A 16,897-nucleotide genomic window follows, 5' to 3' on the forward strand; every position below is an offset into this window, starting at 1 on the left:
AGATGTATTTTTATTTCACTCTTTGGTAGTCCCCCTTGTTGGATGCTGTTTCCCACTCAATTCTTTTGGATTTCTGGTTGGAGTAGCTTTCTGTAGCTCTCAAAGTTTAAACTGAAAACTCATCTATTTTAACATCTAAAGTGATAGACTCTACCACCTCCTGCCTCCACCACCAATCTCATGTCTTGCGACACTCAACAATTAGACTGTGAACACTTCAAGGACTTGGATGGAGGCTGATCTGCGTTTGTATTTCCGGGGTTGAGCTCAAATCCTAGCAATTGGACATACTTGGTAAGTGATGTTTGAACAAAGGAATACATATATGGATGACCATTCCATTATAGTCTACCTCATTAGCCATTTATGAGGTCCATGGAGGAAGTAGAGGGATAAGATGCTGGGGGTATGATTAGAGGAAGGCAAGGAAGATATCTGTAAAGATGATGAAAATGCTTGACTGCATTTATGTTGGAAAATAGGAATAAAATATATATCATAGATAGACCTTACATAGTGTATTTCCTGGGAGCTATCACATCTCAGGAGAGTCTTCAGTAGCTTGTGTGATCCTACCTATCTCTCCTTAAAAGATTTGTCTCTCCACTCATAGCATTAGGTTTTTCCAGACCCTGAAGTTCTGTCTGTGAGAAAAAGAAGACAGGAGAGTCCAGACACACCAACAGGTTGGTAAAAACAAAAACACAACTGAGCATCCTTTTATGTGTCAGAATATTTACATACACATTGTCATCTAATCTTAATAACCCAGTAAGGTTAATATTATCCTTATTTTAAGGTGAGAAAATGTAGGCTCAGATAAATAGTTTCAGGGAAGCTTTGATGAGAACTTGGAAAGCTTTTTTCAATTCACTGCCAAAGTGCTAGAGTCTGATGTAACCTCTTTGGTCAGTTTTCCTATTCCTTAATACTGTTTAGCACCATAGTGAGCCTGTGTGTGTGTGTGTGTGTTGTGTGTGTGTTGTGTGTGTGTGTATGTGTATGTGTGTGTGTATGTTAAGCATACAGTTGTATGACTTGGAAATTTTATTTTTAAAATTATCATTGATAAAATTGACTTTCTTCCCACATGATTTTTAACAAATGTATAGTTTCATGTAACCCACCCCACCATAATCAACATGCAGAACAGTTCCATCACACTAAAGAATTCCTTGTGCTATCATCTTGTAATTATACCTTCCCCCATCTCTATCCCATCATCTGTTCTCCATCACTATAATTTTATGTTTTTGATAATGTCCTATAAATAGGCTCATATAGTATATATAATCTTTTGAGATGGGCTTCATTTACTTGACATAATGCCTTTGAGATCCATCCAAGTTGTGTATCAAAAGTTTATTCCTTTTCATTACAGATTTTGTTGTATAGATGTATAGAATTTTATAGGATAGGATTTGTATAGGATTTCATTGTATGGAGGTATAGCCATTTGTTTATTCATTTGCCTATTTGTGGTAGACAGATTAATAGCCCCCTAAAGATGTCTACATCCTTTTCCCCAGAACCTGTGAATATATTATGTTATATGGCAAGAGGGAATTAAGGTTATAGATGGAATTAAGATTGCTAATCATCTGACCTTAACATGCAAATTATTATGTATTAGCCAGGTGGGCCAATGTAATCATAAGAGTTCTTAAATGGAGAAGAGTAAGGCAGAAGGGTCAGAACCAAAGAAACAGCATTTTAATAAACACTTAATTGGCCACTGCTGACTTTGAAAGTGGAAGGGGGCCATGAGCCAAAGAATGCAGGCAGCCTCTACAAACTAGAAAAAGCAAGAAAATTGGTTCCTCCCTAGAGTCTCCAGAGAGAAATGCAATCCTGAAAAAACCTTGATTTTAGTCCAGTGAGACCCATTTCTGCCTTCTGACCTGCTACACTATAAGATAGTAAGTGTATGTTATTTCAAGCTACTAAATTTGTGGTAATTTGTTACAGCAGAAATAGGAACTAGTATACTATTGAAGGACATTAGGTTATTTTCAGTTTGGGGCAATTATAAATACAGCTTCTATAAACAATTATGTATAGATTTTTGTGTGAACATAAAATCTAGTTTTTTTTTTTTTTTTTTTTTTTTTTTTGGGATGGAGTCTTGCTCTGTCACTCAGGCTGGAGTGCAGTGGCGCGATCTCCGCTCACTGCAAGCTCCATCTCCGAGGTTCACGCCATTCTCCTGCCTCAGCCTCCTGAGTAGCTGGGACTACAAATGCCTGCCACCTCGCCTGGCTGATTTTTTTTTTTTTTTTTTTTTTGTATTTTTAATAGAGACGGGGTTTCACCATGTTAGCCAGGATGGTCTCGATCTCCTGACCTCGTGATCCGCCCACCTCGGCCTCCCAAAGTGCCAGGATTACAGGCTTGAGCCACCGCGCCCGGCCAAAGTTTCATTTCCTTAGGGGAAACACCCAGGAGTGGGATTGCTAGCTCATATGGTAAATGTATATTTAATTTTATAAGAAATTGCCAAGAGTGTTTCCACGGTGCTGTTATTATTTTACATTCCAGTAACATATGAGAGTTCTGGTTGCTTTCCAATCCTCATCAAGTAGTATCAGGATTATTTATTTTAGTCAATTAAGTAGTTGTGTAGTAGTTTTAATTTGCATTTCCCTCATGGCTAATGATGCTGAATATCTTTTCATGTGTCTGTCTGCCAACTTTACATCCTCTTTAGAGAAGTATAAGTCCTTTGCCCATTTTAATAATTGGGTTGTTTGTTTGTTTTCCTATTGCTGAGTTTTGAGTGTTCTTTACGTATTCTGAATACAACTCTTTTTTCAGTTATATGAATTTCTTTAGCACTTTTGTCAATAATCAAGTGGCAATTTTTATAAGGGTGTGGTTTCTGGACTTTCTCCTAGATGTGTTCCACTGATCTATATTTCTGTCCCTTCATCAAACCATACTGTGTTGATTACTATAGCTTTCTAGTAAGTTGAAATTGGGTAGTGTAAGTCCTCCAACTTTATTCTTCTTTATCAATATAATTTTTTCGCTATTCTACCTCCTTTTCCTTTTCTTTACCATATAAAATTTAAAATCTGTTGGTACATGTCTACAAAAACATCCTGCTTTTCATTGGTATTATTAAAGCTAAAGATAATTTTTAGGGAGAATTGACATTTTTACTATATTATCTCTCTCCATTTATTTGATCTTCTTTAAGTTCTTATATTAATAATTTTTAGTTTTCAGCATATAAATACTGTACATGTCTTGTTATAGTTCTGTTTTTTAAGTTATTATAAATGGGATTTTTTTACCTTTTAATTTCTGGTTGTACATTACATTGTTAATATATAGAAATACAATTGTATCGTTGTGTGTGTTGACTTTATACACTGCAACCTTGCTAAACTCATTCATTAGTTCTAGGGGCTTTTTGTTGATTTTGTGAGATTTTCTACATAGATAATGTTTTCTGTGAATAGAGTTTTACTTCTTTTTAAATAGTCTGTGTACCTTTTATTTATTTTCCTTGCCTTGTTGCACTGGCTAAGATTTTCAGTACGATGTTGAATAGAAGTGGTGAAAGTGAACATTCTTGCCTTGATCCCAATGTTAGAAGAAAAGTATTGCATCTTCCACCTTTAAGGGTAATGTTAGTTGCAGGATGTATAAGTGCCTTTTGTCAGGCTGAGGAAGCACCATTGTATTCTTAGTTTGCTGGCATTTTTGTCATGAATGGATGTTATATTTTTTCAAGTGTTTTTCTGCATCTGTTGATATGATCATGTAGCTTTTCTTATTTTATACATTTAATGTGGTAGATTACATTGATTGATTGATTGATTTTCGGATATTGAATCCAGCCCTGCCTTCTTTAGATAAATCCCTTTTGGTCTTTGTGTAGTCTTATTATATGTTATTGGATCAATTTGCTAATATTTCATTGAGGATTTTTATGTCTATATTCACAGGGGATGTTGGTCTGCAGTTCACTCTCTCATAGTGTCTTTGGTTTTGGTATCAAGGTAATTCTGGCCTTGTAAAGTGAATTGTACAAGATTGCCTCCCTGTCTATTTTCTGAATGAGATTATGTAGAATTGCTGTTATGTTTTTGTAAGATGTTTGCTAGAATTTACCAGTAAAACGATTTGGACCCTGAGATTTATTTTTCCAAAGGTTCAAAAATATCTTTAAATTATCATACAGTAAAACTGACTTATTTTCTTTTGGCGTACAGTTCTATGAACTTTAAAAATGTGTATGAATTTGTTCTTTTCAGGAATGTTTTAAAATATAAATTCAGTTTCTTTAGTATTATAGTGTTATCTGTTCCATTGTGGGTGAGTTTTGGTAGTTTGAGGGGTTTTGAGGAATTAGTCCATTCTGTTATTGAGTCTATCCCATGGGGTTTTTATATTGGTTATTACTTATTTTAGTTATATGATTTCCATTTGGTTCTTCTTTGCCATGTACTTGTCACTAGATTGCCTGGTGACTAGAGTGAGAGAGAATAGAAGGAAAGAAAATAACTGGGGGCTTTACCCTGTTCTCTCTGTGCTTTAGGATATCTGTTTTCTGCTCTTTGTCCCTAAATTAGAGAGATTCTCATGGATATCTCTCTGTCTGCATCACAGATCTCACTTTTGTGTTTCAGGCTTCAATGAGTTCAGGCCAAATGATACCAGAGGGAAAAAATGATAAACTCACCACCGGCCAATTTGGTATTATTTTGAATTCTGGTATTCTTTCTTAATACAGCTGCTGATATTCACTTTTCAGAGACCTTGAATACCTGTGCCTTGCAGTTTACCTAGGTTTTATTGTATCTAGTGGGAGAGAAGGGTTGGCATGTGTTTACACCATCTTACCTGGAACCAGAACTCTGAACATCTGTTTTTGTCACCCAGAATTTTCTTCCTCCTTGTAATGGTCCTTCAATTTTCCCTTGACAAAACATCTTTTTACCTTTCATCCTGGGTACTTCCAGAAGAGTTGGTCCCACTTATGACTCAGAATGGAGAAAGTATTTCAGGCTGAAAATGATCCACTCAATGCATTTTCTTGAACAAATTGATTGATTTAATAGCAAACTAAGATTCACTCAGAGCCAATGAGAGAGAATAAGATTCTGCTGAAAATTTAGAGAACTATCACTGGTTCTTCCCATCTAGATTTATACCTAGAAACTTTTAGCCCCAGAAGTTACTGGTAGCTGTCTTGGGACTAGGGAGAAGAGGATTCCCTGACAGGCAACAACACAGGAAAGGAAGAGCAGAGAAGAGGAAGGAGAGAGAAACCAAATTCTGGTATCATTTGAGCTTTGGATGAAATGTAATCTGAAGCCAGTTAGATCTCTCCCCAAACTACCCAGTGACTTATACCAATATATTCCATTTAACTTACTACACTGTGAGTTGAGTTTTCCGGCCCTTACCATGGAAACCTTCCTCCTTTATCAGTCCTGTCACTCTGTATTTCCTCACATACTGAAAAATAATTAGTTATAATCTGTATCTTCTCTAAAATATTTTACCTTTGCCTTTTCCTACGTATCTAGACAATTTTGTTTTTCATCTGTCCATTTAATGTGATGAGATATCAATAAACCCAGATTTTTCTAGAAACTTCTCTATGATTGAAAATAGGTGTGAGGTATTACAAAATCCCAACAGCTAACAAAAAGACATTTTATCTGATGGCTTCTCCACTGTTCCTGGTGAAATGTGAAGGGTTGTTATGAAATGGAAAGTGGGGAGATGTTGAAACAGAGGTGAATATATAAAGTTGCAATAAAACCCTGTAAATTTTGATTAAACTGTATCCATTTGAGGTAGCCCAGAGACATTTATAACTTTTCTCTCATGAAGAGGTAGGCCTCATGGCATCATAAAGTCTAAGATTCTGCAAAACCTGACTGATATCTCTTACCTATACATTAGCTGGAGTGAACATTTTTGCCTTGATCCCAATATTAGAAGAAACGTATTGCAAAGGACATTGAACCCTCTTGGGAAGAATGTGGTAACAAAGTGCTCAATATCGTGGGATATAGCAAAATGGCTCTTGTTTGAAGCCACAAGTTTTGGGGGTAGTTTATTACACAGCAGTAAGTAACTGAAACACAAACTCTATTTTGTCTCTAAGAGTTGCTATGCTGTTTCATTGCCAGAATCTCTTTACTTTGTGGATCTTTCCAGATTCTAGACTTCTAACTTCTTCCTTCAGCCTATTTTCCACAATTAGTTGACATATTTTATTTTTTAAAAAGTACAATTCACATATATCTTGCAAAAAATTGATAGTTACTATAATCTACTTGCCATAGACAGTTCTGTCAGCTCTTGGGAAAGTGGCCACTGTGGGCTTAGCGGTGGTTTGGATAAGAAAGGCCACTCTTGGGTTTGCTCATGCAAAGTTCGAAAAGTTGGCTTATTACTTTCTCAATCAGTATTTGGCTGGATCAGGAAATGTCTAATCTTAGAAAGAAATCCTGACATACTATATTTTAAGGTTGCCTGGTTCTGGATTCTGTAATAACAGAGTCCTGACCTATGGGTTGATGAACCGCTCATGAATACCCCACCATGGATAAGTGGCACATACATACATAGAAGAAGAATGGGAACAAATTCTCTCGGAAAGAACTTTTTATAGGCCTAAACTAGAGAAAACTGCCCGTATAACTCAAGTAATCTCTCTTGGAAAACTAGTGAACTAACATAATATTTTGAGAATGCCTAAAATTGCAATAGTTGGCCCATAAGTCTTTAGGGGGTTAGGGACAGCTTCGGACCCCAGGAGCGTCCACAAAGATCTCTCATATGCAGTCTACCTAGACAATTGCTTCACCACTGAGGCCCTAGAGCTCTACTCCACGTTTCTCCTATTAAAGTATATCTTCTTTGTGTTCCATTTGCTCTTAGCTGGTCTACTAGGACAATTTCCAATGTGTGAACTTCTTCTAAGAATGAACTGACCACTTCTGAATGTATGAGATTAGACCATACAAGTAGACACAATGCAACTAGTTAGCTCAATTATTGCAGAGTCTCATGATCAGCTTTGATTGAGTGTTTGATAAATCTTAATGATAAGCAGTAGTGTCATGCAAAGACCAACTGAATTCTCAAATTTTTTTGACATCCAGCAAGAAACAAGATATTTAGTAAAATTGTGTATTTGGAGGAATGTCATGACTCTGATCTTGGCAAGTGTCTGTGACTTATCATCATTTCTCTTAGGAACTAAGCAGGGGTATTTAAAAATATGTCACCTATTATTAATTTCTGACTAGAAATAATACGTTTTCACTGTAAAAAATTGGGACATACAGGAAGGAATAAAGAAGAAAATAAAAACTAGCCATATTTCTACTACCCAGATATAATCACTGTTAATATTTTGTTTCATTACAGCTAAATAAAGCATAAAAATCTTTTACAAAAAATTTGGATAATTGTGTATACATATGTGTAGGTGTTTGTATGTAGGTATACATACATGCATACATATTGGGTGTGTGTGTGTATACGTGCATGTGTGTGTGCACACATATATAGTTTTGTTTCTAAGCAGGAAATTTTCAAAGGACTAGTTAAACTTTTGTCCTACTTCTTCTGTCTGAAAGTAGATTATGTCAACAAATGAGATTAAACTCATCTTGATGTGTCTTGCCTTCCAGTTGGATAATGTTATTTTTAAACCAGAAAGCAACTTGGATAATTAAATAATGATAACAGCAACAAACAAGAAAGTCCATCTTCAGATTTTTGTGTAAGCTCCACCGTATCTCTGGATGCATACAAATTAATCAAGGGTTGTGGCTATGTTTAAAAAATGATTTAAGGTTTCTGACCAGCCTGGGCAAAATAGTAAAACCCTGTCTCTACAAAATTTTTTAAAAAAATTAGCCAGGCATGGTGGTGCATGCCTGTAGTTCTAGCTACTAGGAAGGCTGAGGCAGGAGGATTGCTTCAGCCCAGGAGTGCCTGGAGACAGAGCAAGACTCCATCTCTAAAGAAATAATAACAACAATTTAAGCCACAATTTCTTCTCTGGGAGCATTTAAAAATTGGTTGGGAAGAATGATTCACACATTTAAAAATTGGTTGGGAAGAATGATTCATACATATTGAACAATTTGAGAATAGCAGAAGATAGTCTATGTTTAGGTGGTTAAGAGATGTGAGGTTCAATGACCACAAGTATTTCAAGGGTTCCCGGAGAAAGTGGAGTTTGAGATAAACTTTGGGTTATAGATACAAAAGAAAAAGGGAGGGACTTTTTCTGCTTCTTTAACTGCAGCATGGACAAATGCTTGGGAGCAGGAATAAGCTTGACATTGGAAAAGGCGTGGCTCTAAGCATGTGAGCTACAGTCAGGCAGACATAGGTCTGAGTCTGTCTCTGTTACTTGTTAGATTGATGGCCTTGGCACTTTTCTCTATCTTTTCCTAGGCCTCTGATTCTTTATGTCAAAGCAGGGGAAAGTAGCATCTGCCTCAATGGGCTATTTTAAATATTGAGTGGGAAATGTGTATAAAGTGCTAGGCACAGTACTTTATGCATGTGATGGTTAATACTGAGTGTCAACTTGACTGGATTGAAGGGTACAAAGCATTGATTCTGGGTGTGTCTGTGAGGGTGTTGCCAAAGGAGATTAGCTATTTGAGTCAGTGGGCTGGGAAAAGGCACCCACTCTTACTCTGGGTGGGTACAATATAGTCAGCTGCCAGCATGGCTAGAATATAAGCAGGCAGAAAAATGTGAAAAGAGAGACTGGCCTAGCCTCCCAGCCTACATGGGCTAGTACTGGAAGGCTACCAATGGAATATATATATAAAAAATATATAGAATATATATATAAAATATATAGAATATATATATTCTATTAGTTCTGTCCCTCTAGAGAACCCTAATACAATACAATACTCTCTCTGTATATATGTATATTCCATTAGTTTTGTCCCTCTAGAGAACCCTAACTAATACAATGTATAAGAAGCATTAAAAAACTACTGGCCAATAATGGTGATAAATAATCATCAAAAATGGCAACTGGTTCATGAGGTGACCTAGAAATGTGGCAATCTATGAGACACTAGTAGGTTGATATTCCAGAAAAAGCTTCTAGAATTCAAAAACAGGAAGTAATAAAGATTTCAGATGGAAAGCCATGCCTCATATATCTCCAGTGTTTCAATCAAGTTACAGAGGTGCCAAATCTGTTCACCTGCTCAGGCAGGCTCTGAGGTGTTCTGCTGATGGGCAACTATCTGGAGTCTTTCAGGGGAAGGCTGCCCACACCCATTTTCTGTTGGTCTAGTGCAAGGATTGACAGATTTTTTTTCTTTTTTCTGTAAAGGACCAGACAGTATATATTTTAGGTTTTGTGGGCCATACAGTCTCTGTTACAGCTCCTCAATCCTGACCTTGTAGTGTGAAAGCAATAGACAGTACATAAATGCCTGGGTGTGGTTATGTTCCAATAAAACCTTATTTATAAAACCAGGTGGCAGATTTGCCCTCATGGGCTACACTTTGCCCACTCCTGGTCTAGAGTTTGACTCTCAGAGGACAATCTGAATTTTTATTAGTTATGGATTTGTTCCACAATACCTAGATTCAAAACACATCATAATATTTTCTTTTTATTTTTTAAAATTAAAATTTCACATTTAAAAGTTTAAATTATAAAACGGTTCAAATATCTTTACATTTTTCTAAATAAAAATTATTCTTGCTTGGGCCATACTCCCCATGGATGGTTACAAATTCAACTTAGTAATGTTTTTCAGGACAAGTCCCTACTCTCCCTGGGGTCATATTAATAACCTATAGCATTTGCATGACTGTAGGGGGTAGTGAGGACTTGACTCTCTTCTTGGTGGTTACCTTTGTTACTATTACCTGAAATCCATGACTGCTTCTTCCACGATGCTCTAACACAGGGCTCTTCTTGCACACTGAAGCTCCGTCATGTCTCTTTTCATGTTAGGCACTTAGTGCCCCGGACCCAGGGACATCCCTCAGCCATCCTCCCTCTGAGGTGTTGGGTTTATCTGCCATTTGTAGGAATCCCCTAAGCTACCCTTTCTGTTATCAGAGAACCTCCCTCTGGTGGTTGTGCCATCCTTTCTTCTGTTTCACATAACTCAAAGCACCAGACTTCAACCATTCCCTTCTGGGACAATGCATCTTCATTTGCCTGATAAGAAGCATCTGATTTCCATCAGCTCGGGGTGGAGGTGGTGAAAGTGATGGTAAGAAAGGCTCAAACTTCTTAGAAACACAATAGTTTGATGAAGTGGGAGTTGGAGAGAGGGTTGCTTCCTTCTGTCCTAATGAATTAACAAGAACAACGTAAAGCAAAACAAAACAAACAGAAGCCACCAGTTAGGTTTTTCTCTGAACTCCCAGGTCTCGGGAGGGGTAGCTCATTGTGGTTTCCAAGTCCTGGCAATCTCCAGAATTGGACTGTATGCCAAGGAAATGCCACAGAAGCTTTCAGGAAACTGTCAGTCTTGTTGGAGAAAGGGAGCTCACACACAAGGCAACTCTTTCACCAAGTGTTACGGGGGAAGGAGTTGTCAGACCCGTGATTAAGGCATAGTCCCAATTCTCAAAGAACTTATAACAAGACATGCACCCAAGACAGTCAAAAGGCTGTACAGTTCAGTGGGTATGTGATTGAATGGGGAGAGACAGCTATGTCTGCCCTGAACTTGGAAAGCTATTCTAAAAACCACCCCAGAAGGGAAATGCAGTTACTACAGCTATTCTCAAATTGCCACTTTGCTCTGATGACCTCTTTATGATCTAGAGACAATCTGCCCGAGAGACTTTGCATGTTTTTCACTGAGTAATGTGACAGGTGCTACCACAGTCTGAGAGGACAGAACGGCAGCTGACAAAGGGGCAAAGAATCCACAGCTAGGCTTGCCTTTATCTGTTAGATACTTGTTTTTTTCTGTGGTGGGGGCTGAGGGAGGGGGTGAGGTTGGTCAAGGGATACAACATTTCCATTAGATAGGAAGAACTGAGAGATCTATTGTACAAAATGGTGACTACAGTTAGTAACAATGAATCGTATTCTTGAAAATTGTGAAGAGAATATATTTTAAGTGTCCTCACCAACAAAAAAAAGTTTATGTGAAGTAATACATATGTTAATTAGCTCAACGTAATTCCACAGTATTTACATATTTCAAAGCAACATGTTGTGCATGATAAATATATAAAATTTTTATTTGCCAATTAAAAAATTAAGTTTTAAAAAGAGAAATATATATGATTTTGTTTCATCTCAGCAAGTCCTCTGAGATGCCTGCAAGCCATAAAATGAAAAAGACCCTGTCTGGGCGCGGTGGCTCATACCTGTAATCCCAGCACTTTGGGAGGCCAAGGCGGATGGGTCAGCTGAGGTCAGGACCAGCCTGGCCAACATGGCGAAACACCATCTCTACTAAAAATACAAAAGCTAGCTGGGCAGGGTGGCATGCGTCTGTAATCCTAGTTACTTGGGAGGCTGAGGCGGGAGAATCACTTGAAGCCGGGAGGCAGAGGTTGCAGTGAGCTGAGATAGCGCCACCGTACTCCAGCCTGGGCAACAGAGCAAGACTCTGCCTCAAAAAAAAACAAAAAACAACAAAACAAAAACCCAAGAGTCCTACAGGGAGGCAAACATCTTGCTCCTTTTGACACATGGTATAATACTCCCCAACTTGTTAGCTACGTGATTTGGGGCAAGTTGATTAATATCATTGTACCTCTGCTGCAAAAAAAAAAAAAAAAAAAAAAAGTATAAAAAGATTCCTCCTTCACAGAGTTGCTCAATTATTAAATTAGTTAATACATATAAATGCACTTAAGAGTATTTCCTAGTACATAATAATTATTTGATAAATACCAACTATTATTATTCTGGCCTTTTCCTTCTCAAATTTATTTCTAATGAATAAACAATCTGTAATAGGGTTGCAGGCCAGCCTCTAATAAATGAAACAGCCTCTAATAAATGAATAGATGAGGCAACCCTTAAAAACTTAAAGGAGGTAATTCTAAGATGTGTTGAAAATAGCATTGTCTTACACAGCAAGTATGAAGCATATGGAACTTACTATCCCAGGAGCTAAGCCAAAAATGCAAATAGACTCAAGGAGAGGTGAAGTAAAATTCTGAGTGGTAGGACTTAAAGTGAGGACATGCCAAACTTCTGAGGGCACAGAAAGCAGCTGCTGTTTCTGTTTTACCCCCTTGGTGCCAGTGTTAGAAAGAGCAGGCTGAATTAAACATGAGCCGGTCTTTAGCAGAAATCTGTTTGGCTAGAGTTTAAAGAAGTGGGTGCTTTGATGGCTGAAGCTTTCTAGAACTCATAGCTGGAGGTCTTTGACCTCTTCATTGTAGGTTAAATCCCACACATACCTGCCCAGAGACAGCGTTCAGTAAGTTTTTTTTTAATTTCATTTTTAAAATTCAAAAATAATAATTGTGCAGATTCATGGAATATATGATGACGTTTTCATACATATATTTTGGAGTGATCTGATTAGGATAATTAGCCTACCTATCATCTCAAACATTTCTCATTTCTTTATGTTGGGAACATTCAATATCCTCCTTCTAGCTGTTTGAAACAATATAGTATTGTTAACTGTAGCTATCCTACAGTGCTACAAAACACTAGAACTTAATCCTTTTATCTAGGTGAAGTTTTGTATCTTTTAACAGAATCTAAGGTTTTGTTGAGTAAAAGAGATTTCCAAACTCTTGGACCCATTCTGACCCCAAGGAAGTGAAAGGAGCCATTTTTCAGGAGTTTGGATGGTGGCAGCAATATTTTTGACAGTCTGGCCCACAGCCATACTAATTTACTAATTCTTCTACTGACATGGCCCTGAGTTGTGAGTTTGTTTGGGTATCAGGGCAAGTATTCCCAGGGCTTGCTTCATGATTGGTCTAAGCAACTGTGTTCATCTCATTCCCCTTTCCAGTAATCGTTTTAGTCATAGTTACATGACCCAATTCTGGCCATGGGGACATGAGGAATTCAGCAGGGAAGCTTTTAGAAAAGATTTTTTCTCTCAGATTTAAAAATAAAAAAATACACGGAAGGAGAAGCTGTTTTAGTCCTTCCTACTTTCAATACTATCATGTGAGGATGTGATTCATGGAACTACTGCAGCTTTCTTGTGAACATGAGGGAAACTAAGAAGTTCAGCCGGAGTCCTGACATTGGTGAGCTACAGAAACAGCTTTAGGTAAGTATTCTTCCGGACTTTGTATGTGAGATTGCTAATTAGCCCTATTGTTTAAGCCAACTTTAGTTGGGTATTCTGCTACTTGCAGCCAAAAGCATCCTAACTGATGTGATTACTATGTGTGTTTTGTTCACCACCAATGCCTAGCACGGGGTCTGGCATATAGCTAGAAGCTCAGTAATTGTTTTTTGAATTAGCGAATGATAGCACTGTTCAATCTTACTGCTGGGTCTACTCTGGCTATGCTCTGGCTCTGGTAGAGAAGTTCTGGAGAGGTCCCAGGAGTCTATCTGATCCTGGGTTACCTGCCTGGAGTCCCAGCACTTGGCTGCTGGGTCTTTTTTGGTTCTTGACAGGTTTTCCAGGATTGGAGTTATGCCCCTGGCCAGTGGTGACTTATAGTTCTCCCTGAGACCAACCTCTGCCCAGACTGTAGAAGGACAACTTGCATATCTTCTGTTGCTGAGTTCCTTCTGGAGAGAAACTACATGTTACCTTCTGTTGAGCTGCCTTGCCATAGACCTCCTGCCTCGATTGCCAGGTTTGTCTATTCGCATACCTCTGGAAACTGAATTCCTCCTGTGTGCCTGAAGAGCCCAGCCCCCCCCCCCATCTGTATCTTGTCCAGGACTGTAAGTGCTCACTGCTCCTGGCAGGTGTGATTTGTTCCCAGCACCCAAACCCTGGTCTAGTTTGGTCTATCACAGACTTCCTGAGCTCTGGAAGGAAGGCTTTCCTCCTGATATACTCAGAAGCCGTTTCTGTCTTATTACCATTATCTGACAGAGTTTGGTCAGATGCTAATGAACAGTGACAACAATTGTTTCTTCTGCAGGCTAGGAAGCCTCACCTGCAATTGTGGAAATGTCAGGCAGAAGTTGAGGTAAAAGAGGAACAAGAAAATTATCTTCTGCCCATTGTACACTTCTAAGATTAAACAAAGAGTCTAAGGCTTTTTGAAACCTGTGTACAAGGACATTTCAACTTCATTGTTTGTAAAATCAAACAAAGTAAACTAATTTTCATTCCTCAGATTTTTGAGAATTCAATATGGTGAAGTTTTTTGGTAAATATGGCCAGCCAAAAAGGAAACCTACTCAAATGCCCACTATGAGTAGAATGGTAATTCAGCTGTGGTATATTTGTCCAATAGAACACTACATCAATGAGAGTGAATGGTCTCCAAACATGTGGATAAGTTTCAAAATATAATACGGAGTTAAAGAAGTCAGATGCATACACAGTGTATGATTCAATTTATTTAAAGTTCAAAACAGGTAAATTTAATGCATGGTATTAAAAATCAGCATGGTGGCTACCCTTGTGGCAATGGGGGCTACTAGAAGGGAACAGAAGATGGGCTTTTGATATTCTGGTCATATTCTACTTTTTGATCTCGGAGCTGGTTACACATGGTTAGTTCACAAAAATTCAATAAGCTGTCCACGTATAGTATGAGCACTTCTCTCTCTCTCTCTCTCTCTCTTTTAATTTAATATAAATTAAAAGTTAAAAATAATTACATGGCCATGGAAACAAGCCTTGGATCAGAAACAAGCAAAGATTCACAGAATCCTAGTGCCAAAAATGAGCTCCTTCATTTTACAGAGGGGAATACCAAGTGGTCAGGAAGTCCAGTGAATCACCCAAAGTCACACTAAGGAGCCAGAGATCAAGCCAGACATGGAGCCCGTGTCTGATTCTAGCCGAGGGCTCTTTCATTGAGTGGGCATAAAGGAAGTTGGATTGTGGCAAAAAATTTAGTGATGTTTCCTTCTGTGCATCTTTTTTTCCTTTTTGTTAGATGTACTTGAGATACATAGTTTTAGAGAAATGTTTAGGCATAGTTACTTCTAACAAACACTTTTGTTGCTTAATGGGTATATGGAAAACAACACAGATAGACAGGGTCAGAGGTTGCATAGTGCCCTACTCTCAGAAGAACCCTAACCTTGCTTCGATGCTCTGCCATCACCATCTTGAAAGCCTTACCAATTTTTAAACAATGGGCCCAGAACTTTTCATTTTGCACTGAATTCTATAGCTTATGTGGCCAGTCCTACAAATAAATGCTGCATTGTTTGATGAAGAAGGCATACAAGTCAAGTATTTGTAATCAAATCTATTTTAAATGAGCAAGGAGAATTTGTTATTTAAAGATAAATCCTATGCAACAAAAAATCAGTTTTATACAAGGAGTAATCCCCTAATTTATTTATTTTACCACTAAATTTCAGTACCACCAGTTGACTTAAGAGATCAAATAGAAAGTGAAATAATAAATAAGAATCCTAGAATAGTAGAATTTAAGAACTAAAAAAGGATCCTAGAGATAATCTCATACATCCTCTATTTTGCAGATGGAGAAAATGAAGTCTAAAGCAAGGGGGTGATTTGCAAAGAAATTTACCATGTAGATAGAAACTAATGAACCTTGAGCAATATCTGAAGTCCAATATCTGAAGACTCAGTGATACTTGAAAATTTCTGGTCAAGTTTCTGGAGCACTTCCTTTTGCCATCCCACAATAAGTCACCTAGGCAGGCCAAAACATTAAACTTTGTTTAATGCAGAATCATTTGCTGGAAAGAAAGCATACAGGGAAATTGATTATATTTTGTGTAAAATAATTACCTTAATGTAGCATGTGCCATATACAATGTTCACTTGTAAGCAGAAATGACTGTCAGAATGGCTCTGCCTCAAACACAGTTTGTTAGCATCAACTTGACCCAACCCGGTATCTTCCAAATGCAGATACTGGCATCAGACAAAGACTCTGGCATGTATCTGGGGCCCTGAGCTTTCATCTCAATTCACCTCTGTTTGTCTTCACTGAATAGATTTAGGCGACTGGGTCATGGCTATGTTCTGCTTTAGAGCAATGGCATTTCTGCAGCCAGAAAAACAAAAGAATGAAGTAAAGTTGCAATTCAAGATGATGAGTGTACAGCATAGATATGCAAAGGGTAGTGGGCTAGTGGGGCTACCTGGTGGAGCATGGCAGGAGAGTGGGGAGCAAAGAAGGGCTTCATGCAAGAAATGAGTCTTAAAGGATGTGTAGAAGTTAACCTGATGAAGGGCCCAGAAGGAAGATGGCATGGCAGGTAGGGCAAAGAACTCCAGGGGACAGTATGAATAAAGCCAGCAAAGGGTTTTCAACAAGAAGTTATTGGTGCTTCAGAAAGATTACTGTGGACAATGGCTACAGGAAGGTGGAGGGCAGGATGACAGGCAGTGGTCCAGGTAAACAAAGGTGGGAGTCTGAACTACGATGCCTCTCACCTCTTCTCAGAGAAATAGTCTGGAAACAGTGAGGAGGAAAAATTTTAAGGGCTTAGTCATCTCCAGGGGTGGAAGCTAAGAGAAAAGACCAAGAGGCTCTATTTTGTTGCCCAGGTGGTGTTGGTATTGTAGTTTGGCTGACACAAGCATTGAAGGAGGATAAGATTTAAAGAGAAGACTGAGGAATTCTTGGATATGTGAGTTTCAAGTGCCTATCGACCATTTAGGTGGATAATTTTCACCATTTCAAGCAGAAGCATTGAACTTTTTCTTATTTGCCTGCATATATGTTTGTGATAGTTGAATGAGTTCAAAGCTCACATGTGAATATAATATGCAATATCACACATCTTCATTTCAAGTGAGCATGC

At 38.1% G+C, this 16,897-nt stretch overlaps 1 long non-coding RNA gene across 1 annotated transcript in view; it reads left to right on the top strand.

Annotated features, from left to right (window-relative positions):
- LOC106997117 (uncharacterized) overlaps window positions 1-16,897 on the top strand; it is a 163,145-nt gene that overhangs the window by 137,080 nt on the left and 9,168 nt on the right. Inside the window, exon 8 of the long non-coding RNA XR_003727106.2 lies at window positions 13,598-13,782. This is a non-coding gene — a long non-coding RNA (uncharacterized LOC106997117). The remainder of the gene's footprint in view (window positions 1-13,597; window positions 13,783-16,897) is intronic.

This window comes from Macaca mulatta, chromosome 2 (assembly GCF_049350105.2).
Source record: "Macaca mulatta isolate MMU2019108-1 chromosome 2, T2T-MMU8v2.0, whole genome shotgun sequence".
NCBI lineage: Eukaryota > Metazoa > Chordata > Mammalia > Primates > Cercopithecidae > Macaca > Macaca mulatta.